Source organism: Lygodium microphyllum, chromosome 14, assembly GCF_053477565.2.
Source record: "Lygodium microphyllum isolate KBCC chromosome 14, Lygodium_microphyllum_v1.1.10, whole genome shotgun sequence".
Classification (NCBI taxonomy): Eukaryota; Viridiplantae; Streptophyta; class Polypodiopsida; order Schizaeales; family Lygodiaceae; genus Lygodium; species Lygodium microphyllum.
Genome location: NC_141148.1, coordinates 336,702 through 363,961, shown reverse-complemented (window position 1 = coordinate 363,961; position 27,260 = coordinate 336,702).

Sequence of the window (27,260 nt, the reverse complement as noted above, 5' to 3'; positions counted from 1 at the left end):
TAACTTTCGCGCACACAGCCCCCCCGTTGATATATCTTGGCCTTCAGCCCGGGCCCCGCACGCCTCGAACTTAAAGCTTTGCTACCGGGTTGGTTGAATTTCCAGACAATACCTCGATCCCATTTAGAGATAGAAATATAACTTTCGCGCACACAGCCCCCCCGTTGATATATCTTGGCCTTCAGCCCGGGCCCCGCACGCCTCGAACTTAAAGCTTTGCTACCGGGTTGGTTGAATTTCCAGACAATACCTCGATCCCATTTAGAGATAGAAATATAACTTTCGCGCACACAGCCCCCCCGTTGATATATCTTGGCCTTCAGCCCGGGCCCCGCACGCCTCGAACTTAAAGCTTTGCTACCGGGTTGGTTGAATTTCCAGACAATACCTCGATCCCATTTAAAGATAGAAATATAACTTTCGCGCACACAGCCCCCCCGTTGATATATCTTGGCCTTCAGCCCGGGCCCCGCACGCCTCGAACTTAAAGCTTTGCTACCGGGTTGGTTGAATTTCCAGACAATACCTCGATCCCATTTAAAGATAGAAATATAACTTTCGCGCACACAGCCCCCCCGTTGATATATCTTGGCCTTCAGCCCGGGCCCCGCACGCCTCGAACTTAAAGCTTTGCTACCGGGTTGGTTGAATTTCCAGACAATACCTCGATCCCATTTAGAGATAGAAATATAACTTTCGCGCACACAGCCCCCCCGTTGATATATCTTGGTCTTCAGCCCGGGCCCCGCACGCCTCGAACTTAAAGCTTTGCTACCGGGTTGGTTGAATTTCCAGACAATACCTCGATCCCATTTAGAGATAGAAATATAACTTTCGCGCACACAGCCCCCCCGTTGATATATCTTGGCCTTCAGCCCGGGCCCCGCACGCCTCGAACTTAAAGCTTTGCTACCGGGTTGGTTGAATTTCCAGACAATACCTCGATCCCATTTAGAGATAGAAATATAACTTTCGCGCACACAGCCCCCCCGTTGATATATCTTGGCCTTCAGCCCGGGCCCCGCACGCCTCGAACTTAAAGCTTTGCTACCGGGTTGGTTGAATTTCCAGACAATACCTCGATCCCATTTAGAGATAGAAATATAACTTTCGCGCACACAGCCCCCCCGTTGATATATCTTGGCCTTCAGCCCGGGCCCCGCACGCCTCGAACTTAAAGCTTTGCTACCGGGTTGGTTGAATTTCCAGACAATACCTCGATCCCATTTAGAGATAGAAATATAACTTTCGCGCACACAGCCCCCCCGTTGATATATCTTGGCCTTCAGCCCGGGCCCCGCACGCCTCGAACTTAAAGCTTTGCTACCGGGTTGGTTGAATTTCCAGACAATACCTCGATCCCATTTAGAGATAGAAATATAACTTTCGCGCACACAGCCCCCCCGTTGATATATCTTGGCCTTCAGCCCGGGCCCCGCACGCCTCGAACTTAAAGCTTTGCTACCGGGTTGGTTGAATTTCCAGACAATACCTCGATCCCATTTAGAGATAGAAATATAACTTTCGCGCACACAGCCCCCCCGTTGATATATCTTGGCCTTCAGCCCGGGCCCCGCACGCCTCGAACTTAAAGCTTTGCTACCGGGTTGGTTGAATTTCCAGACAATACCTCGATCCCATTTAGAGATAGAAATATAACTTTCGCGCACACAGCCCCCCCGTTGATATATCTTGGCCTTCAGCCCGGGCCCCGCACGCCTCGAACTTAAAGCTTTGCTACCGGGTTGGTTGAATTTTCAGACAATACCTCGATCCCATTTAGAGATAGAAATATAACTTTCGCGCACACAGCCCCCCCGTTGATATATCTTGGCCTTCAGCCCGGGCCCCGCACGCCTCGAACTTAAAGCTTTGCTACCGGGTTGGTTGAATTTCCAGACAATACCTCGATCCCATTTAAAGATAGAAATATAACTTTCGCGCACACAGCCCCCCCGTTGATATATCTTGGCCTTCAGCCCGGGCCCCGCACGCCTCGAACTTAAAGCTTTGCTACCGGGTTGGTTGAATTTCCAGACAATACCTCGATCCCATTTAAAGATAGAAATATAACTTTCGCGCACACAGCCCCCCCGTTGATATATCTTGGCCTTCAGCCCGGGCCCCGCACGCCTCGAACTTAAAGCTTTGCTACCGGGTTGGTTGAATTTTCAGACAATACCTCGATCCCATTTAGAGATAGAAATATAACTTTCGCGCACACAGCCCCCCCGTTGATATATCTTGGCCTTCAGCCCGGGCCCCGCACGCCTCGAACTTAAAGCTTTGCTACCGGGTTGGTTGAATTTTCAGACAATACCTCGATCCCATTTAGAGATAGAAATATAACTTTCGCGCACACAGCCCCCCCGTTGATATATCTTGGCCTTCAGCCCGGGCCCCGCACGCCTCGAACTTAAAGCTTTGCTACCGGGTTGGTTGAATTTTCAGACAATACCTCGATCCCATTTAGAGATAGAAATATAACTTTCGCGCACACAGCCCCCCCGTTGATATATCTTGGCCTTCAGCCCGGGCCCCGCACGCCTCGAACTTAAAGCTTTGCTACCGGGTTGGTTGAATTTTCAGACAATACCTCGATCCCATTTAGAGATAGAAATATAACTTTCGCGCACACAGCCCCCCCGTTGATATATCTTGGCCTTCAGCCCGGGCCCCGCACGCCTCGAACTTAAAGCTTTGCTACCGGGTTGGTTGAATTTCCAGACAATACCTCGATCCCATTTAGAGATAGAAATATAACTTTCGCGCACACAGCCCCCCCGTTGATATATCTTGGCCTTCAGCCCGGGCCCCGCACGCCTCGAACTTAAAGCTTTGCTACCGGGTTGGTTGAATTTCCAGACAATACCTCGATCCCATTTAGAGATAGAAATATAACTTTCGCGCACACAGCCCCCCCGTTGATATATCTTGGCCTTCAGCCCGGGCCCCGCACGCCTCGAACTTAAAGCTTTGCTACCGGGTTGGTTGAATTTCCAGACAATACCTCGATCCCATTTAAAGATAGAAATATAACTTTCGCGCACACAGCCCCCCCGTTGATATATCTTGGCCTTCAGCCCGGGCCCCGCACGCCTCGAACTTAAAGCTTTGCTACCGGGTTGGTTGAATTTCCAGACAATACCTCGATCCCATTTAAAGATAGAAATATAACTTTCGCGCACACAGCCCCCCCGTTGATATATCTTGGCCTTCAGCCCGGGCCCCGCACGCCTCGAACTTAAAGCTTTGCTACCGGGTTGGTTGAATTTCCAGACAATACCTCGATCCCATTTAGAGATAGAAATATAACTTTCGCGCACACAGCCCCCCCGTTGATATATCTTGGCCTTCAGCCCGGGCCCCGCACGCCTCGAACTTAAAGCTTTGCTACCGGGTTGGTTGAATTTCCAGACAATACCTCGATCCCATTTAGAGATAGAAATATAACTTTCGCGCACACAGCCCCCCCGTTGATATATCTTGGCCTTCAGCCCGGGCCCCGCACGCCTCGAACTTAAAGCTTTGCTACCGGGTTGGTTGAATTTCCAGACAATACCTCGATCCCATTTAGAGATAGAAATATAACTTTCGCGCACACAGCCCCCCCGTTGATATATCTTGGCCTTCAGCCCGGGCCCCGCACGCCTCGAACTTAAAGCTTTGCTACCGGGTTGGTTGAATTTTCAGACAATACCTCGATCCCATTTAGAGATAGAAATATAACTTTCGCGCACACAGCCCCCCCGTTGATATATCTTGGCCTTCAGCCCGGGCCCCGCACGCCTCGAACTTAAAGCTTTGCTACCGGGTTGGTTGAATTTCCAGACAATACCTCGATCCCATTTAGAGATAGAAATATAACTTTCGCGCACACAGCCCCCCCGTTGATATATCTTGGCCTTCAGCCCGGGCCCCGCACGCCTCGAACTTAAAGCTTTGCTACCGGGTTGGTTGAATTTCCAGACAATACCTCGATCCCATTTAGAGATAGAAATATAACTTTCGCGCACACAGCCCCCCCGTTGATATATCTTGGCCTTCAGCCCGGGCCCCGCACGCCTCGAACTTAAAGCTTTGCTACCGGGTTAATTGAATTTCCAGACAATACCTCGATCCCATTTAGAGATAGAAATATAACTTTCGCGCACACAGCCCCCCCGTTGATATATCTTGGCCTTCAGCCCGGGCCCCGCACGCCTCGAACTTAAAGCTTTGCTACCGGGTTGGTTGAATTTCCAGACAATACCTCGATCCCATTTAAAGATAGAAATATAACTTTCGCGCACACAGCCCCCCCGTTGATATATCTTGGCCTTCAGCCCGGGCCCCGCACGCCTCGAACTTAAAGCTTTGCTACCGGGTTGGTTGAATTTCCAGACAATACCTCGATCCCATTTAGAGATAGAAATATAACTTTCGCGCACACAGCCCCCCCGTTGATATATCTTGGCCTTCAGCCCGGGCCCCGCACGCCTCGAACTTAAAGCTTTGCTACCGGGTTGGTTGAATTTCCAGACAATACCTCGATCCCATTTAGAGATAGAAATATAACTTTCGCGCACACAGCCCCCCCGTTGATATATCTTGGCCTTCAGCCCGGGCCCCGCACGCCTCGAACTTAAAGCTTTGCTACCGGGTTGGTTGAATTTCCAGACAATACCTCGATCCCATTTAGAGATAGAAATATAACTTTCGCGCACACAGCCCCCCCGTTGATATATCTTGGCCTTCAGCCCGGGCCCCGCACGCCTCGAACTTAAAGCTTTGCTACCGGGTTGGTTGAATTTTCAGACAATACCTCGATCCCATTTAGAGATAGAAATATAACTTTCGCGCACACAGCCCCCCCGTTGATATATCTTGGCCTTCAGCCCGGGCCCCGCACGCCTCGAACTTAAAGCTTTGCTACCGGGTTGGTTGAATTTCCAGACAATACCTCGATCCCATTTAGAGATAGAAATATAACTTTCGCGCACACAGCCCCCCCGTTGATATATCTTGGCCTTCAGCCCGGGCCCCGCACGCCTCGAACTTAAAGCTTTGCTACCGGGTTGGTTGAATTTCCAGACAATACCTCGATCCCATTTAGAGATAGAAATATAACTTTCGCGCACACAGCCCCCCCGTTGATATATCTTGGCCTTCAGCCCGGGCCCCGCACGCCTCGAACTTAAAGCTTTGCTACCGGGTTGGTTGAATTTCCAGACAATACCTCGATCCCATTTAGAGATAGAAATATAACTTTCGCGCACACAGCCCCCCCGTTGATATATCTTGGCCTTCAGCCCGGGCCCCGCACGCCTCGAACTTAAAGCTTTGCTACCGGGTTGGTTGAATTTCCAGACAATACCTCGATCCCATTTAGAGATAGAAATATAACTTTCGCGCACACAGCCCCCCCGTTGATATATCTTGGCCTTCAGCCCGTGCCCCGCACGCCTCGAACTTAAAGCTTTGCTACCGGGTTGGTTGAATTTCCAGACAATACCTCGATCCCATTTAAAGATAGAAATATAACTTTCGCGCACACAGCCCCCCGGTTGATATATCTTGGCCTTCAGCCCGGGCCCCGCACGCCTCGAACTTAAAGCTTTGCTACCGGGTTGGTTGAATTTCCAGACAATACCTCGATCCCATTTAAAGATAGAAATATAACTTTCGCGCACACAGCCCCCCCGTTGATATATCTTGGCCTTCAGCCCGGGCCCCGCACGCCTCGAACTTAAAGCTTTGCTACCGGGTTGGTTGAATTTCCAGACAATACCTCGATCCCATTTAAAGATAGAAATATAACTTTCGCGCACACAGCCCCCCCGTTGATATATCTTGGCCTTCAGCCCGGGCCCCGCACGCCTCGAACTTAAAGCTTTGCTACCGGGTTGGTTGAATTTCCAGACAATACCTCGATCCCATTTAGAGATAGAAATATAACTTTCGCGCACACAGCCCCCCCGTTGATATATCTTGGCCTTCAGCCCGGGCCCCGCACGCCTCGAACTTAAAGCTTTGCTACCGGGTTGGTTGAATTTCCAGACAATACCTCGATCCCATTTAGAGATAGAAATATAACTTTCGCGCACACAGCCCCCCCGTTGATATATCTTGGCCTTCAGCCCGGGCCCCGCACGCCTCGAACTTAAAGCTTTGCTACCGGGTTGGTTGAATTTCCAGACAATACCTCGATCCCATTTAGAGATAGAAATATAACTTTCGCGCACACAGCCCCCCCGTTGATATATCTTGGCCTTCAGCCCGGGCCCCGCACGCCTCGAACTTAAAGCTTTGCTACCGGGTTGGTTGAATTTCCAGACAATACCTCGATCCCATTTAGAGATAGAAATATAACTTTCGCGCACACAGCCCCCCCGTTGATATATCTTGGCCTTCAGCCCGGGCCCCGCACGCCTCGAACTTAAAGCTTTGCTACCGGGTTGGTTGAATTTCCAGACAATACCTCGATCCCATTTAGAGATAGAAATATAACTTTCGCGCACACAGCCCCCCCGTTGATATATCTTGGCCTTCAGCCCGGGCCCCGCACGCCTCGAACTTAAAGCTTTGCTACCGGGTTGGTTGAATTTCCAGACAATACCTCGATCCCATTTAGAGATAGAAATATAACTTTCGCGCACACAGCCCCCCCGTTGATATATCTTGGCCTTCAGCCCGGGCCCCGCACGCCTCGAACTTAAAGCTTTGCTACCGGGTTGGTTGAATTTCCAGACAATACCTCGATCCCATTTAAAGATAGAAATATAACTTTCGCGCACACAGCCCCCCCGTTGATATATCTTGGCCTTCAGCCCGGGCCCCGCACGCCTCGAACTTAAAGCTTTGCTACCGGGTTGGTTGAATTTCCAGACAATACCTCGATCCCATTTAAAGATAGAAATATAACTTTCGCGCACACAGCCCCCCCGTTGATATATCTTGGCCTTCAGCCCGGGCCCCGCACGCCTCGAACTTAAAGCTTTGCTACCGGGTTGGTTGAATTTCCAGACAATACCTCGATCCCATTTAAAGATAGAAATATAACTTTCGCGCACACAGCCCCCCCGTTGATATATCTTGGCCTTCAGCCCGGGCCCCGCACGCCTCGAACTTAAAGCTTTGCTACCGGGTTGGTTGAATTTCCAGACAATACCTCGATCCCATTTAAAGATAGAAATATAACTTTCGCGCACACAGCCCCCCCGTTGATATATCTTGGCCTTCAGCCCGGGCCCCGCACGCCTCGAACTTAAAGCTTTGCTACCGGGTTGGTTGAATTTTCAGACAATACCTCGATCCCATTTAAAGATAGAAATATAACTTTCGCGCACACAGCCCCCCCGTTGATATATCTTGGCCTTCAGCCCGGGCCCCGCACGACTCGAACTTAAAGCTTTGCTACCGGGTTGGTTGAATTTCCAGACAATACCTCGATCCCATTTAGAGATAGAAATATAACTTTCGCGCACACAGCCCCCCCGTTGATATATCTTGGCCTTCAGCCCGGGCCCCGCACGCCTCGAACTTAAAGCTTTGCTACCGGGTTGGTTGAATTTCCAGACAATACCTCGATCCCATTTAGAGATAGAAATATAACTTTCGCGCACACAGCCCCCCCGTTGATATATCTTGGCCTTCAGCCCGGGCCCCGCACGCCTCGAACTTAAAGCTTTGCTACCGGGTTGGTTGAATTTCCAGACAATACCTCGATCTCATTTAAAGATAGAAATATAACTTTCGCGCACACAGCCCCCCCGTTGATATATCTTGGCCTTCAGCCCGGGCCCCGCACGCCTCGAACTTAAAGCTTTGCTACCGGGTTGGTTGAATTTCCAGACAATACCTCGATCCCATTTAAAGATAGAAATATAACTTTCGCGCACACAGCCCCCCCGTTGATATATCTTGGCCTTCAGCCCGGGCCCCGCACGCCTCGAACTTAAAGCTTTGCTACCGGGTTGGTTGAATTTCCAGACAATACCTCGATCCCATTTAAAGATAGAAATATAACTTTCGCGCACACAGCCCCCCCGTTGATATATCTTGGCCTTCAGCCCGGGCCCCGCACGCCTCGAACTTAAAGCTTTGCTACCGGGTTGGTTGAATTTCCAGACAATACCTCGATCCCATTTAAAGATAGAAATATAACTTTCGCGCACACAGCCCCCCCGTTGATATATCTTGGCCTTCAGCCCGGGCCCAGCACGCCTCGAACTTAAAGCTTTGCTACCGGGTTGGTTGAATTTCCAGACAATACCTCGATCCCATTTAAAGATAGAAATATAACTTTCGCGCACACAGCCCCCCCGTTGATATATCTTGGCCTTCAGCCCGGGCCCCGCACGCCTCGAACTTAAAGCTTTGCTACCGGGTTGGTTGAATTTCCAGACAATACCTCGATCCCATTTAAAGATAGAAATATAACTTTCGCGCACACAGCCCCCCCGTTGATATATCTTGGCCTTCAGCCCGGGCCCCGCACGCCTCGAACTTAAAGCTTTGCTACCGGGTTGGTTGAATTTTCAGACAATACCTCGATCCCATTTAAAGATAGAAATATAACTTTCGCGCACACAGCCCCCCCGTTGATATATCTTGGCCTTCAGCCCGGGCCCCGCACGCCTCGAACTTAAAGCTTTGCTACCGGGTTGGTTGAATTTTCAGACAATACCTCGATCCCATTTAGAGATAGAAATATAACTTTCGCGCACACAGCCCCCCCGTTGATATATCTTGGCCTTCAGCCCGGGCCCCGCACGCCTCGAACTTAAAGCTTTGCTACCGGGTTGGTTGAATTTTCAGACAATACCTCGATCCCATTTAGAGATAGAAATATAACTTTCGCGCACACAGCCCCCCCGTTGATATATCTTGGCCTTCAGCCCGGGCCCCGCACGCCTCGAACTTAAAGCTTTGCTACCGGGTTGGTTGAATTTCCAGACAATACCTCGATCCCATTTAGAGATAGAAATATAACTTTCGCGCACACAGCCCCCCCGTTGATATATCTTGGCCTTCAGCCCGGGCCCCGCACGCCTCGAACTTAAAGCTTTGCTACCGGGTTGGTTGAATTTCCAGACAATACCTCGATCCCATTTAGAGATAGAAATATAACTTTCGCGCACACAGCCCCCCCGTTGATATATCTTGGCCTTCAGCCCGGGCCCCGCACGCCTCGAACTTAAAGCTTTGCTACCGGGTTGGTTGAATTTCCAGACAATACCTCGATCCCATTTAAAGATAGAAATATAACTTTCGCGCACACAGCCCCCCCGTTGATATATCTTGGCCTTCAGCCCGGGCCCCGCACGCCTCGAACTTAAAGCTTTGCTACCGGGTTGGTTGAATTTCCAGACAATACCTCGATCCCATTTAAAGATAGAAATATAACTTTCGCGCACACAGCCCCCCCGTTGATATATCTTGGCCTTCAGCCCGGGCCCCGCACGCCTCGAACTTAAAGCTTTGCTACCGGGTTGGTTGAATTTCCAGACAATACCTCGATCCCATTTAAAGATAGAAATATAACTTTCGCGCACACAGCCCCCCCGTTGATATATCTTGGCCTTCAGCCCGGGCCCCGCACGCCTCGAACTTAAAGCTTTGCTACCGGGTTGGTTGAATTTCCAGACAATACCTCGATCCCATTTAAAGATAGAAATATAACTTTCGCGCACACAGCCCCCCCGTTGATATATCTTGGCCTTCAGCCCGGGCCCCGCACGCCTCGAACTTAAAGCTTTGCTACCGGGTTGGTTGAATTTCCAGACAATACCTCGATCCCATTTAGAGATAGAAATATAACTTTCGCGCACACAGCCCCCCCGTTGATATATCTTGGCCTTCAGCCCGGGCCCCGCACGCCTCGAACTTAAAGCTTTGCTACCGGGTTGGTTGAATTTCCAGACAATACCTCGATCCCATTTAGAGATAGAAATATAACTTTCGCGCACACAGCCCCCCCGTTGATATATCTTGGCCTTCAGCCCGGGCCCCGCACGCCTCGAACTTAAAGCTTTGCTACCGGGTTGGTTGAATTTCCAGACAATACCTCGATCCCATTTAGAGATAGAAATATAACTTTCGCGCACACAGCCCCCCCGTTGATATATCTTGGCCTTCAGCCCGGGCCCCGCACGCCTCGAACTTAAAGCTTTGCTACCGGGTTGGTTGAATTTCCAGACAATACCTCGATCCCATTTAAAGATAGAAATATAACTTTCGCGCACACAGCCCCCCCGTTGATATATCTTGGCCTTCAGCCCGGGCCCCGCACGCCTCGAACTTAAAGCTTTGCTACCGGGTTGGTTGAATTTCCAGACAATACCTCGATCCCATTTAAAGATAGAAATATAACTTTCGCGCACACAGCCCCCCCGTTGATATATCTTGGCCTTCAGCCCGGGCCCCGCACGCCTCGAACTTAAAGCTTTGCTACCGGGTTGGTTGAATTTCCAGACAATACCTCGATCCCATTTAAAGATAGAAATATAACTTTCGCGCACACAGCCCCCCCGTTGATATATCTTGGCCTTCAGCCCGGGCCCCGCACGCCTCGAACTTAAAGCTTTGCTACCGGGTTGGTTGAATTTCCAGACAATACCTCGATCCCATTTAAAGATAGAAATATAACTTTCGCGCACACAGCCCCCCCGTTGATATATCTTGGCCTTCAGCCCGGGCCCCGCACGCCTCGAACTTAAAGCTTTGCTACCGGGTTGGTTGAATTTTCAGACAATACCTCGATCCCATTTAAAGAAAGAAATATAACTTTCGCGCACACAGCCCCCCCGTTGATATATCTTGGCCTTCAGCCCGGGCCCCGCACGCCTCGAACTTAAAGCTTTGCTACCGGGTTGGTTGAATTTCCAGACAATACCTCGATCCCATTTAGAGATAGAAATATAACTTTCGCGCACACAGCCCCCCCGTTGATATATCTTGGCCTTCAGCCCGGGCCCCGCACGCCTCGAACTTAAAGCTTTGCTACCGGGTTGGTTGAATTTCCAGACAATACCTCGATCCCATTTAGAGATAGAAATATAACTTTCGCGCACACAGCCCCCCCGTTGATATATCTTGGCCTTCAGCCCGGGCCCCGCACGCCTCGAACTTAAAGCTTTGCTACCGGGTTGGTTGAATTTCCAGACAATACCTCGATCCCATTTAGAGATAGAAATATAACTTTCGCGCACACAGCCCCCCCGTTGATATATCTTGGCCTTCAGCCCGGGCCCCGCACGCCTCGAACTTAAAGCTTTGCTACCGGGTTGGTTGAATTTCCAGACAATACCTCGATCCCATTTAAAGATAGAAATATAACTTTCGCGCACACAGCCCCCCCGTTGATATATCTTGGCCTTCAGCCCGGGCCCCGCACGCCTCGAACTTGAAGCTTTGCTACCGGGTTGGTTGAATTTCCAGACAATACCTCGATCCCATTTAAAGATAGAAATATAACTTTCGCGCACACAGCCCCCCCGTTGATATATCTTGGCCTTCAGCCCGGGCCCCGCACGCCTCGAACTTGAAGCTTTGCTACCGGGTTGGTTGAATTTCCAGACAATACCTCGATCCCATTTAAAGATAGAAATATAACTTTCGCGCACACAGCCCCCCCGTTGATATATCTTGGCCTTCAGCCCGGGCCCCGCACGCCTCGAACTTGAAGCTTTGCTACCGGGTTGGTTGAATTTCCAGACAATACCTCGATCCCATTTAAAGATAGAAATATAACTTTCGCGCACACAGCCCCCCCGTTGATATATCTTGGCCTTCAGCCCGGGCCCCGCACGCCTCGAACTTAAAGCTTTGCTACCGGGTTGGTTGAATTTTCAGACAATACCTCGATCCCATTTAAAGATAGAAATATAACTTTCGCGCACACAGCCCCCCCGTTGATATATCTTGGCCTTCAGCCCGGGCCCCGCACGCCTCGAACTTAAAGCTTTGCTACCGGGTTGGTTGAATTTTCAGACAATACCTCGATCCCATTTAAAGATAGAAATATAACTTTCGCGCACACAGCCCCCCCGTTGATATATCTTGGCCTTCAGCCCGGGCCCCGCACGCCTCGAACTTAAAGCTTTGCTACCGGGTTGGTTGAATTTTCAGACAATACCTCGATCCCATTTAGAGATAGAAATATAACTTTCGCGCACACAGCCCCCCCGTTGATATATCTTGGCCTTCAGCCCGGGCTCCGCACGCCTCGAACTTAAAGCTTTGCTACCGGGTTGGTTGAATTTTCAGACAATACCTCGATCCCATTTAGAGATAGAAATATAACTTTCGCGCACACAGCCCCCCCGTTGATATATCTTGGCCTTCAGCCCGGGCCCCGCACGCCTCGAACTTAAAGCTTTGCTACCGGGTTGGTTGAATTTTCAGACAATACCTCGATCCCATTTAGAGATAGAAATATAACTTTCGCGCACACAGCCCCCCCGTTGATATATCTTGGCCTTCAGCCCGGGCCCCGCACGCCTCGAACTTAAAGCTTTGCTACCGGGTTGGTTGAATTTTCAGACAATACCTCGATCCCATTTAGAGATAGAAATATAACTTTCGCGCACACAGCCCCCCCGTTGATATATCTTGGCCTTCAGCCCGGGCCCCGCACGCCTCGAACTTAAAGCTTTGCTACCGGGTTGGTTGAATTTCCAGACAATACCTCGATCCCATTTAGAGATAGAAATATAACTTTCGCGCACACAGCCCCCCCGTTGATATATCTTGGCCTTCAGCACGGGCCCCGCACGCCTCGAACTTAAAGCTTTGCTACCGGGTTGGTTGAATTTCCAGACAATACCTCGATCCCATTTAAAGATAGAAATATAACTTTCGCGCACACAGCCCCCCCGTTGATATATCTTGGCCTTCAGCCCGGGCCCCGCACGCCTCGAACTTAAAGCTTTGCTACCGGGTTGGTTGAATTTCCAGACAATACCTCGATCCCATTTAAAGATAGAAATATAACTTTCGCGCACACAGCCCCCCCGTTGATATATCTTGGCCTTCAGCCCGGGCCCCGCACGCCTCGAACTTAAAGCTTTGCTACCGGGTTGGTTGAATTTCCAGACAATACCTCGATCCCATTTAAAGATAGAAATATAACTTTCGCGCACACAGCCCCCCCGTTGATATATCTTGGCCTTCAGCCCGGGCCCCGCACGCCTCGAACTTAAAGCTTTGCTACCGGGTTGGTTGAATTTCCAGACAATACCTCGATCCCATTTAAAGATAGAAATATAACTTTCGCGCACACAGCCCCCCCGTTGATATATCTTGGCCTTCAGCCCGGGCCCCGCACGCCTCGAACTTAAAGCTTTGCTACCGGGTTGGTTGAATTTTCAGACAATACCTCGATCCCATTTAAAGATAGAAATATAACTTTCGCGCACACAGCCCCCCCGTTGATATATCTTGGCCTTCAGCCCGGGCCCCGCACGCCTCGAACTTAAAGCTTTGCTACCGGGTTGGTTGAATTTTCAGACAATACCTCGATCCCATTTAGAGATAGAAATATAACTTTCGCGCACACAGCCCCCCCGTTGATATATCTTGGCCTTCAGCCCGGGCCCCGCACGCCTCGAACTTAAAGCTTTGCTACCGGGTTGGTTGAATTTTCAGACAATACCTCGATCCCATTTAGAGATAGAAATATAACTTTCGCGCACACAGCCCCCCCGTTGATATATCTTGGCCTTCAGCCCGGGCCCCGCACGCCTCGAACTTAAAGCTTTGCTACCGGGTTGGTTGAATTTCCAGACAATACCTCGATCCCATTTAGAGATAGAAATATAACTTTCGCGCACACAGCCCCCCCGTTGATATATCTTGGCCTTCAGCCCGGGCCCCGCACGCCTCGAACTTAAAGCTTTGCTACCGGGTTGGTTGAATTTCCAGACAATACCTCGATCCCATTTAGAGATAGAAATATAACTTTCGCGCACACAGCCCCCCCGTTGATATATCTTGGCCTTCAGCCCGGGCCCCGCACGCCTCGAACTTAAAGCTTTGCTACCGGGTTGGTTGAATTTCCAGACAATACCTCGATCCCATTTAAAGATAGAAATATAACTTTCGCGCACACAGCCCCCCCGTTGATATATCTTGGCCTTCAGCCCGGGCCCCGCACGCCTCGAACTTAAAGCTTTGCTACCGGGTTGGTTGAATTTTCAGACAATACCTCGATCCCATTTAGAGATAGAAATATAACTTTCGCGCACACAGCCCCCCCGTTGATATATCTTGGCCTTCAGCCCGGGCCCCGCACGCCTCGAACTTAAAGCTTTGCTACCGGGTTGGTTGAATTTTCAGACAATACCTCGATCCCATTTAGAGATAGAAATATAACTTTCGCGCACACAGCCCCCCCGTTGATATATCTTGGCCTTCAGCCCGGGCCCCGCACGCCTCGAACTTAAAGCTTTGCTACCGGGTTGGTTGAATTTTCAGACAATACCTCGATCCCATTTAGAGATAGAAATATAACTTTCGCGCACACAGCCCCCCCGTTGATATATCTTGGCCTTCAGCCCGGGCCCCGCACGCCTCGAACTTAAAGCTTTGCTACCGGGTTGGTTGAATTTCCAGACAATACCTCGATCCCATTTAGAGATAGAAATATAACTTTCGCGCACACAGCCCCCCCGTTGATATATCTTGGCCTTCAGCCCGGGCCCCGCACGCCTCGAACTTAAAGCTTTGCTACCGGGTTGGTTGAATTTCCAGACAATACCTCGATCCCATTTAGAGATAGAAATATAACTTTCGCGCACACAGCCCCCCCGTTGATATATCTTGGCCTTCAGCCCGGGCCCCGCACGCCTCGAACTTAAAGCTTTGCTACCGGGTTGGTTGAATTTTCAGACAATACCTCGATCCCATTTAGAGATAGAAATATAACTTTCGCGCACACAGCCCCCCCGTTGATATATCTTGGCCTTCAGCCCGGGCCCCGCACCCCTCGAACTTAAAGCTTTGCTACCGGGTTGGTTGAATTTCCAGACAATACCTCGATCCCATTTAGAGATAGAAATATAACTTTCGCGCACACAGCCCCCCCGTTGATATATCTTGGCCTTCAGCCCGGGCCCCGCACGCCTCGAACTTGAAGCTTTGCTACCGGGTTGGTTGAATTTCCAGACAATACCTCGATCCCATTTAGAGATAGAAATATAACTTTCGCGCACACAGCCCCCCCGTTGATATATCTTGGCCTTCAGCCCGGGCCCCGCACGCCTCGAACTTGAAGCTTTGCTACCGGGTTGGTTGAATTTTCAGACAATACCTCGATCCCATTTAAAGATAGAAATATAACTTTCGCGCACACAGCCCCCCCGTTGATATATCTTGGCCTTCAGCCCGGGCCCCGCACGCCTTGAACTTAAAGCTTTGCTACCGGGTTGGTTGAATTTCCAGACAATACCTCGATCCCATTTAAAGATAGAAATATAACTTTCGCGCACACAGCCCCCCCGTTGATATATCTTGGCCTTCAGCCCGGGCCCCGCACGCCTCGAACTTAAAGCTTTGCTACCGGGTTGGTTGAATTTCCAGACAATACCTCGATCCCATTTAAAGATAGAAATATAACTTTCGCGCACACAGCCCCCCCGTTGATATATCTTGGCCTTCAGCCCGGGCCCCGCACGCCTCGAACTTAAAGCTTTGCTACCGGGTTGGTTGAATTTCCAGACAATACCTCGATCCCATTTAAAGATAGAAATATAACTTTCGCGCACACAGCCCCCCCGTTGATATATCTTGGCCTTCAGCCCGGGCCCCGCACGCCTCGAACTTAAAGCTTTGCTACCGGGTTGGTTGAATTTCCAGACAATACCTCGATCCCATTTAGAGATAGAAATATAACTTTCGCGCACACAGCCCCCCCGTTGATATATCTTGGCCTTCAGCCCGGGCCCCGCACGCCTCGAACTTAAAGCTTTGCTACCGGGTTGGTTGAATTTCCAGACAATACCTCGATCCCATTTAGAGATAGAAATATAACTTTCGCGCACACAGCCCCCCCGTTGATATATCTTGGCCTTCAGCCCGGGCCCCGCACGCCTCGAACTTAAAGCTTTGCTACCGGGTTGGTTGAATTTCCAGACAATACCTCGATCCCATTTAGAGATAGAAATATAACTTTCGCGCACACAGCCCCCCCGTTGATATATCTTGGCCTTCAGCCCGGGCCCCGCACGCCTCGAACTTAAAGCTTTGCTACCGGGTTGGTTGAATTTCCAGACAATACCTCGATCCCATTTAGAGATAGAAATATAACTTTCGCGCACACAGCCCCCCCGTTGATATATCTTGGCCTTCAGCCCGGGCCCCGCACGCCTCGAACTTAAAGCTTTGCTACCGGGTTGGTTGAATTTCCAGACAATACCTCGATCCCATTTAGAGATAGAAATATAACTTTCGCGCACACAGCCCCCCCGTTGATATATCTTGGCCTTCAGCCCGGGCCCCGCACGCCTCGAACTTAAAGCTTTGCTACCGGGTTGGTTGAATTTCCAGACAATACCTCGATCCCATTTAGAGATAGAAATATAACTTTCGCGCACACAGCCCCCCCGTTGATATATCTTGGCCTTCAGCCCGGGCCCCGCACGCCTCGAACTTAAAGCTTTGCTACCGGGTTGGTTGAATTTCCAGACAATACCTCGATCCCATTTAGAGATAGAAATATAACTTTCGCGCACACAGCCCCCCCGTTGATATATCTTGGCCTTCAGCCCGGGCCCCGCACGCCTCGAACTTAAAGCTTTGCTACCGGGTTGGTTGAATTTCCAGACAATACCTCGATCCCATTTAGAGATAGAAATATAACTTTCGCGCACACAGCCCCCCCGTTGATATATCTTGGCCTTCAGCCCGGGCCCCGCACGCCTCGAACTTAAAGCTTTGCTACCGGGTTGGTTGAATTTCCAGACAATACCTCGATCCCATTTAAAGATAGAAATATAACTTTCGCGCACACAGCCCCCCCGTTGATATATCTTGGCCTTCAGCCCGGGCCCCGCACGCCTCGAACTTAAAGCTTTGCTACCGGGTTGGTTGAATTTCCAGACAATACCTCGATCCCATTTAAAGATAGAAATATAACTTTCGCGCACACAGCCCCCCCGTTGATATATCTTGGCCTTCAGCCCGGGCCCCGCACGCCTCGAACTTAAAGCTTTGCTACCGGGTTGGTTGAATTTTCAGACAATACCTCGATCCCATTTAAAGATAGAAATATAACTTTCGCGCACACAGCCCCCCCGTTGATATATCTTGGCCTTCAGCCCGGGCCCCGCACGCCTCGAACTTAAAGCTTTGCTACCGGGTTGGTTGAATTTTCAGACAATACCTCGATCCCATTTAGAGATAGAAATATAACTTTCGCGCACACAGCCCCCCCGTTGATATATCTTGGCCTTCAGCCCGGGCCCCGCACGCCTCGAACTTAAAGCTTTGCTACCGGGTTGGTTGAATTTCCAGACAATACCTCGATCCCATTTAGAGATAGAAATATAACTTTCGCGCACACAGCCCCCCCGTTGATATATCTTGGCCTTCAGCCCGGGCCCCGCACGCCTCGAACTTAAAGCTTTGCTACCGGGTTGGTTGAATTTCCAGACAATACCTCGATCCCATTTAGAGATAGAAATATAACTTTCGCGCACACAGCCCCCCCGTTGATATATCTTGGCCTTCAGCCCGGGCCCCGCACGCCTCGAACTTAAAGCTTTGCTACCGGGTTGGTTGAATTTCCAGACAATACCTCGATCCCATTTAGAGATAGAAATATAACTTTCGCGCACACAGCCCCCCCGTTGATATATCTTGGCCTTCAGCCCGGGCCCCGCACGCCTCGAACTTAAAGCTTTGCTACCGGGTTGGTTGAATTTCCAGACAATACCTCGATCCCATTTAGAGATAGAAATATAACTTTCGCGCACACAGCCCCCCCGTTGATATATCTTGGCCTTCAGCCCGGGCCCCGCACGCCTCGAACTTAAAGCTTTGCTACCGGGTTGGTTGAATTTCCAGACAATACCTCGATCCCATTTAAAGATAGAAATATAACTTTCGCGCACACAGCCCCCCCGTTGATATATCTTGGCCTTCAGCCCGGGCCCCGCACGCCTCGAACTTAAAGCTTTGCTACCGGGTTGGTTGAATTTCCAGACAATACCTCGATCCCATTTAAAGATAGAAATATAACTTTCGCGCACACAGCCCCCCCGTTGATATATCTTGGCCTTCAGCCCGGGCCCCGCACGCCTCGAACTTAAAGCTTTGCTACCGGGTTGGTTGAATTTCCAGACAATACCTCGATCCCATTTAAAGATAGAAATATAACTTTCGCGCACACAGCCCCCCCGTTGATATATCTTGGCCTTCAGCCCGGGCCCCGCACGCCTCGAACTTAAAGCTTTGCTACCGGGTTGGTTGAATTTTCAGACAATACCTCGATCCCATTTAAAGATAGAAATATAACTTTCGCGCACACAGCCCCCCCGTTGATATATCTTGGCCTTCAGCCCGGGCCCCGCACGCCTCGAACTTAAAGCTTTGCTACCGGGTTGGTTGAATTTTCAGACAATACCTCGATCCCATTTAAAGATAGAAATATAACTTTCGCGCACACAGCCCCCCCGTTGATATATCTTGGCCTTCAGCCCGGGCTCCGCACGCCTCGAACTTAAAGCTTTGCTACCGGGTTGGTTGAATTTTCAGACAATACCTCGATCCCATTTAGAGATAGAAATATAACTTTCGCGCACACAGCCCCCCCGTTGATATATCTTGGCCTTCAGCCCGGGCCCCGCACGCCTCGAACTTAAAGCTTTGCTACCGGGTTGGTTGAATTTTCAGACAATACCTCGATCCCATTTAGAGATAGAAATATAACTTTCGCGCACACAGCCCCCCCGTTGATATATCTTGGCCTTCAGCCCGGGCCCCGCACGCCTCGAACTTAAAGCTTTGCTACCGGGTTGGTTGAATTTTCAGACAATACCTCGATCCCATTTAGAGATAGAAATATAACTTTCGCGCACACAGCCCCCCCGTTGATATATCTTGGCCTTCAGCCCGGGCCCCGCACGCCTCGAACTTAAAGCTTTGCTACCGGGTTGGTTGAATTTTCAGACAATACCTCGATCCCATTTAGAGATAGAAATATAACTTTCGCGCACACAGCCCCCCCGTTGATATATCTTGGCCTTCAGCCCGGGCCCCGCACGCCTCGAACTTAAAGCTTTGCTACCGGGTTGGTTGAATTTTCAGACAATACCTCGATCCCATTTAGAGATAGAAATATAACTTTCGCGCACACAGCCCCCCCGTTGATATATCTTGGCCTTCAGCCCGGGCCCCGCACGCCTCGAACTTAAAGCTTTGCTACCGGGTTGGTTGAATTTCCAGACAATACCTCGATCCCATTTAGAGATAGAAATATAACTTTCGCGCACACAGCCCCCCCGTTGATATATCTTGGCCTTCAGCCCGGGCCCCGCACGCCTCGAACTTAAAGCTTTGCTACCGGGTTGGTTGAATTTCCAGACAATACCTCGATCCCATTTAAAGATAGAAATATAACTTTCGCGCACACAGCCCCCCCGTTGATATATCTTGGCCTTCAGCCCGGGCCCCGCACGCCTCGAACTTAAAGCTTTGCTACCGGGTTGGTTGAATTTCCAGACAATACCTCGATCCCATTTAAAGATAGAAATATAACTTTCGCGCACACAGCCCCCCGGTTGATATATCTTGGCCTTCAGCCCGGGCCCCGCACGCCTCGAACTTAAAGCTTTGCTACCGGGTTGGTTGAATTTCCAGACAATACCTCGATCCCATTTAAAGATAGAAATATAACTTTCGCGCACACAGCCCCCCCGTTGATATATCTTGGCCTTCAGCCCGGGCCCCGCACGCCTCGAACTTAAAGCTTTGCTACCGGGTTGGTTGAATTTCCAGACAATACCTCGATCCCATTTAAAGATAGAAATATAACTTTCGCGCACACAGCCCCCCCGTTGATATATCTTGGCCTTCAGCCCGGGCCCCGCACGCCTCGAACTTAAAGCTTTGCTACCGGGTTGGTTGAATTTTCAGACAATACCTCGATCCCATTTAAAGATAGAAATATAACTTTCGCGCACACAGCCCCCCCGTTGATATATCTTGGCCTTCAGCCCGGGCCCCGCACGCCTCGAACTTAAAGCTTTGCTACCGGGTTGGTTGAATTTTCAGACAATACCTCGATCCCATTTAAAGATAGAAATATAACTTTCGCGCACACAGCCCCCCCGTTGATATATCTTGGCCTTCAGCCCGGGCCCCGCACGCCTCGAACTTAAAGCTTTGCTACCGGGTTGGTTGAATTTTCAGACAATACCTCGATCCCATTTAGAGATATAAATATAACTTTCGCGCACACAGCCCCCCCGTTGATATATCTTGGCCTTCAGCCCGGGCCCCGCACGCCTCGAACTTAAAGCTTTGCTACCGGGTTGGTTGAATTTGCAGACAATACCTCGATCCCATTTAGAGATAGAAATATAACTTTCGCGCACACAGCCCCCCCGTTGATATATCTTGGCCTTCAGCCCGGGCCCCGCACGCCTCGAACTTAAAGCTTTGCTACCGGGTTGGTTGAATTTCCAGACAATACCTCGATCCCATTTAGAGATAGAAATATAACTTTCGCGCACACAGCCCCCCCGTTGATATATCTTGGCCTTCAGCCCGGGCCCCGCACGCCTCGAACTTAAAGCTTTGCTACCGGGTTGGTTGAATTTCCAGACAATACCTCGATCCCATTTAGAGATAGAAATATAACTTTCGCGCACACAGCCCCCCCGTTGATATATCTTGGCCTTCAGCCCGGGCCCCGCACGCCTCGAACTTAAAGCTTTGCTACCGGGTTGGTTGAATTTCCAGACAATACCTCGATCCCATTTAGAGATAGAAATATAACTTTCGCGCACACAGCCCCCCCGTTGATATATCTTGGCCTTCAGCCCGGGCCCCGCACGCCTCGAACTTAAAGCTTTGCTACCGGGTTGGTTGAATTTCCAGACAATACCTCGATCCCATTTAAAGATAGAAATATAACTTTCGCGCACACAGCCCCCCCGTTGATATATCTTGGCCTTCAGCCCGGGCCCCGCACGCCTCGAACTTAAAGCTTTGCTACCGGGTTGGTTGAATTTCCAGACAATACCTCGATCCCATTTAAAGATAGAAATATAACTTTCGCGCACACAGCCCCCCCGTTGATATATCTTGGCCTTCAGCCCGGGCCCCGCACGCCTCGAACTTAAAGCTTTGCTACCGGGTTGGTTGAATTTTCAGACAATACCTCGATCCCATTTAAAGATAGAAATATAACTTTCGCGCACACAGCCCCCCCGTTGATATATCTTGGCCTTCAGCCCGGGCCCCGCACGCCTCGAACTTAAAGCTTTGCTACCGGGTTGGTTGAATTTTCAGACAATACCTCGATCCCATTTAAAGATAGAAATATAACTTTCGCGCACACAGCCCCCCCGTTGATATATCTTGGCCTTCAGCCCGGGCCCCGCACGCCTCGAACTTAAAGCTTTGCTACCGGGTTGGTTGAATTTTCAGACAATACCTCGATCCCATTTAAAGATAGAAATATAACTTTCGCGCACACAGCCCCCCCGTTGATATATCTTGGCCTTCAGCCCGGGCCCCGCACGCCTCGAACTTAAAGCTTTGCTACCGGGTTGGTTGAATTTTCAGACAATACCTCGATCCCATTTAAAGATAGAAATATAACTTTCGCGCACACAGCCCCCCCGTTGATATATCTTGGCCTTCAGCCCGGGCCCCGCACGCCTCGAACTTAAAGCTTTGCTACCGGGTTGGTTGAATTTTCAGACAATACCTCGATCCCATTTAAAGATAGAAATATAACTTTCGCGCACACAGCCCCCCCGTTGATATATCTTGGCCTTCAGCCCGGGCCCCGCACGCCTCGAACTTAAAGCTTTGCTACCGGGTTGGTTGAATTTTCAGACAATACCTCGATCCCATTTAAAGATAGAAATATAACTTTCGCGCACAAAGCCCCCCCGTTGATATATCTTGGCCTTCAGCCCGGGCCCCGCACGCCTCGAACTTAAAGCTTTGCTACCGGGTTGGTTGAATTTTCAGACAATACCTCGATCCCATTTAAAGATAGAAATATAACTTTCGCGCACACAGCCCCCCCGTTGATATATCTTGGCCTTCAGCCCGGGCCCCGCACGCCTCGAACTTAAAGCTTTGCTACCGGGTTGGTTGAATTTTCAGACAATACCTCGATCCCATTTAAAGATAGAAATATAACTTTCGCGCACACAGCCCCCCCGTTGATATATCTTGGCCTTCAGCCCGGGCCCCGCACGCCTCGAACTTAAAGCTTTGCTACCGGGTTGGTTGAATTTCCAGACAATACCTCGATCCCATTTAGAGATAGAAATATAACTTTCGCGCACACAGCCCCCCCGTTGATATATCTTGGCCTTCAGCCCGGGCCCCGCACGCCTCGAACTTAAAGCTTTGCTACCGGGTTGGTTGAATTTCCAGACAATACCTCGATCCCATTTAGAGATAGAAATATAACTTTCGCGCACACAGCCCCCCCGTTGATATATCTTGGCCTTCAGCCCGGGCCCCGCACGCCTCGAACTTAAAGCTTTGCTACCGGGTTGGTTGAATTTCCAGACAATACCTCGATCCCATTTAGAGATAGAAATATAACTTTCGCGCACACAGCCCCCCCGTTGATATATCTTGGCCTTCAGCCCGGGCCCCGCACGCCTCGAACTTAAAGCTTTGCTACCGGGTTGGTTGAATTTCCAGACAATACCTCGATCCCATTTAGAGATAGAAATATAACTTTCGCGCACACAGCCCCCCCGTTGATATATCTTGGCCTTCAGCCCGGGCCCCGCACGCCTCGAACTTAAAGCTTTGCTACCGGGTTGGTTGAATTTCCAGACAATACCTCGATCCCATTTAGAGATAGAAATATAACTTTCGCGCACACAGCCCCCCCGTTGATATATCTTGGCCTTCAGCCCGGGCCCCGCACGCCTCGAACTTAAAGCTTTGCTACCGGGTTGGTTGAATTTCCAGACAATACCTCGATCCCATTTAGAGATAGAAATATAACTTTCGCGCACACAGCCCCCCCGTTGATATATCTTGGCCTTCAGCCCGGGCCCCGCACGCCTCGAACTTAAAGCTTTGCTACCGGGTTGGTTGAATTTCCAGACAATACCTCGATCCCATTTAGAGATAGAAATATAACTTTCGCGCACACAGCCCCCCCGTTGATATATCTTGGCCTTCAGCCCGGGCCCCGCACGCCTCGAACTTAAAGCTTTGCTACCGGGTTGGTTGAATTTCCAGACAATACCTCGATCCCATTTAGAGATAGAAATATAACTTTCGCGCACACAGCCCCCCCGTTGATATATCTTGGCCTTCAGCCCGGGCCCCGCACGCCTCGAACTTAAAGCTTTGCTACCGGGTTGGTTGAATTTCCAGACAATACCTCGATCCCATTTAGAGATAGAAATATAACTTTCGCGCACACAGCCCCCCCGTTGATATATCTTGGCCTTCAGCCCGGGCCCCGCACGCCTCGAACTTAAAGCTTTGCTACCGGGTTGGTTGAATTTCCAGACAATACCTCGATCCCATTTAGAGATAGAAATATAACTTTCGCGCACACAGCCCCCCCGTTGATATATCTTGGCCTTCAGCCCGGGCCCCGCACGCCTCGAACTTAAAGCTTTGCTACCGGGTTGGTTGAATTTCCAGACAATACCTCGATCCCATTTAAAGATAGAAATATAACTTTCGCGCACACAGCCCCCCCGTTGATATATCTTGGCCTTCAGCCCGGGCCCCGCACGCCTCGAACTTAAAGCTTTGCTACCGGGTTGGTTGAATTTCCAGACAATACCTCGATCCCATTTAAAGATAGAAATATAACTTTCGCGCACACAGCCCCCCCGTTGATATATCTTGGCCTTCAGCCCGGGCCCCGCACGCCTCGAACTTAAAGCTTTGCTACCGGGTTGGTTGAATTTCCAGACAATACCTCGATCCCATTTAAAGATAGAAATATAACTTTCGCGCACACAGCCCCCCCGTTGATATATCTTGGCCTTCAGCCCGGGCCCCGCACGCCTCGAACTTAAAGCTTTGCTACCGGGTTGGTTGAATTTCCAGACAATACCTCGATCCCATTTAAAGATAGAAATATAACTTTCGCGCACACAGCCCCCCCGTTGATATATCTTGGCCTTCAGCCCGGGCCCCGCACGCCTCGAACTTAAAGCTTTGCTACCGGGTTGGTTGAATTTTCAGACAATACCTCGATCCCATTTAAAGATAGAAATATAACTTTCGCGCACACAGCCCCCCCGTTGATATATCTTGGCCTTCAGCCCGGGCCCCGCACGCCTCGAACTTAAAGCTTTGCTACCGGGTTGGTTGAATTTTCAGACAATACCTCGATCCCATTTAGAGATAGAAATATAACTTTCGCGCACACAGCCCCCCCGTTGATATATCTTGGCCTTCAGCCCGGGCCCCGCACGCCTCGAACTTAAAGCTTTGCTACCGGGTTGGTTGAATTTTCAGACAATACCTCGATCCCATTTAGAGATAGAAATATAACTTTCGCGCACACAGCCCCCCCGTTGATATATCTTGGCCTTCAGCCCGGGCCCCGCACGCCTCGAACTTAAAGCTTTGCTACCGGGTTGGTTGAATTTCCAGACAATACCTCGATCCCATTTAGAGATAGAAATATAACTTTCGCGCACACAGCCCCCCCGTTGATATATCTTGGCCTTCAGCCCGGGCCCCGCACGCCTCGAACTTAAAGCTTTGCTACCGGGTTGGTTGAATTTGCAGACAATACCTCGATCCCATTTAGAGATAGAAATATAACTTTCGCGCACACAGCCCCCCCGTTGATATATCTTGGCCTTCAGCCCGGGCCCCGCACGCCTCGAACTTAAAGCTTTGCTACCGGGTTGGTTGAATTTGCAGACAATACCTCGATCCCATTTAGAGATAGAAATATAACTTTCGCGCACACAGCCCCCCCGTTGATATATCTTGGCCTTCAGCCCGGGCCCCGCACGCCTCGAACTTAAAGCTTTGCTACCGGGTTGGTTGAATTTGCAGACAATACCTCGATCCCATTTAGAGATAGAAATATAACTTTCGCGCACACAGCCCCCCCGTTGATATATCTTGGCCTTCAGCCCGGGCCCCGCACGCCTCGAACTTAAAGCTTTGCTACCGGGTTGGTTGAATTTTCAGACAATACCTCGATCCCATTTAGAGATAGAAATATAACTTTCGCGCACACAGCCCCCCCGTTGATATATCTTGGCCTTCAGCCCGGGCCCCGCACGCCTCGAACTTAAAGCTTTGCTACCGGGTTGGTTGAATTTCCAGACAATACCTCGATCCCATTTAAAGATAGAAATATAACTTTCGCGCACACAGCCCCCCCGTTGATATATCTTGGCCTTCAGCCCGGGCCCCGCACGCCTCGAACTTAAAGCTTTGCTACCGGGTTGGTTGAATTTCCAGACAATACCTCGATCCCATTTAAAGATAGAAATATAACTTTCGCGCACACAGCCCCCCCGTTGATATATCTTGGCCTTCAGCCCGGGCCCCGCACGCCTCGAACTTAAAGCTTTGCTACCGGGTTGGTTGAATTTTCAGACAATACCTCGATCCCATTTAAAGATAGAAATATAACTTTCGCGCACACAGCCCCCCCGTTGATATATCTTGGCCTTCAGCCCGGGCCCCGCACGCCTCGAACTTAAAGCTTTGCTACCGGGTTGGTTGAATTTTCAGACAATACCTCGATCCCATTTAAAGATAGAAATATAACTTTCGCGCACACAGCCCCCCCGTTGATATATCTTGGCCTTCAGCCCGGGCCCCGCACGCCTCGAACTTAAAGCTTTGCTACCGGGTTGGTTGAATTTTCAGACAATACCTCGATCCCATTTAAAGATAGAAATATAACTTTCGCGCACACAGCCCCCCCGTTGATATATCTTGGCCTTCAGCCCGGGCCCCGCACGCCTCGAACTTGAAGCTTTGCTACCGGGTTGGTTGAATTTTCAGACAATACCTCGATCCCATTTAAAGATAGAAATATAACTTTCGCGCACACAGCCCCCCCGTTGATATATCTTGGCCTTCAGCCCGGGCCCCGCACGCCTCGAACTTGAAGCTTTGCTACCGGGTTGGTTGAATTTTCAGACAATACCTCGATCCCATTTAAAGATAGAAATATAACTTTCGCGCACACAGCCCCCCCGTTGATATATCTTGGCCTTCAGCCCGGGCCCCGCACGCCTCGAACTTGAAGCTTTGCTACCGGGTTGGTTGAATTTTCAGACAATACCTCGATCCCATTTAAAGATAGAAATATAACTTTCGCGCACACAGCCCCCCCGTTGATATATCTTGGCCTTCAGCCCGGGCCCCGCACGCCTCGAACTTGAAGCTTTGCTACCGGGTTGGTTGAATTTTCAGACAATACCTCGATCCCATTTAAAGATAGAAATATAACTTTCGCGCACACAGCCCCCCCGTTGATATATCTTGGCCTTCAGCCCGGGCCCCGCACGCCTCGAACTTGAAGCTTTGCTACCGGGTTGGTTGAATTTTCAGACAATACCTCGATCCCATTTAAAGATAGAAATATAACTTTCGCGCACACAGCCCCCCCGTTGATATATCTTGGCCTTCAGCCCGGGCCCCGCACGCCTCGAACTTGAAGCTTTGCTACCGGGTTGGTTGAATTTTCAGACAATACCTCGATCCCATTTAAAGATAGAAATATAACTTTCGCGCACACAGCCCCCCCGTTGATATATCTTGGCCTTCAGCCCGGGCCCCGCACGCCTCGAACTTAAAGCTTTGCTACCGGGTTGGTTGAATTTTCAGACAATACCTCGATCCCATTTAAAGATAGAAATATAACTTTCGCGCACACAGCCCCCCCGTTGATATATCTTGGCCTTCAGCCCGGGCCCCGCACGCCTCGAACTTAAAGCTTTGCTACCGGGTTGGTTGAATTTTCAGACAATACCTCGATCCCATTTAGAGATAGAAATATAACTTTCGCGCACACAGCCCCCCCGTTGATATATCTTGGCCTTCAGCCCGGGCCCCGCACGCCTCGAACTTAA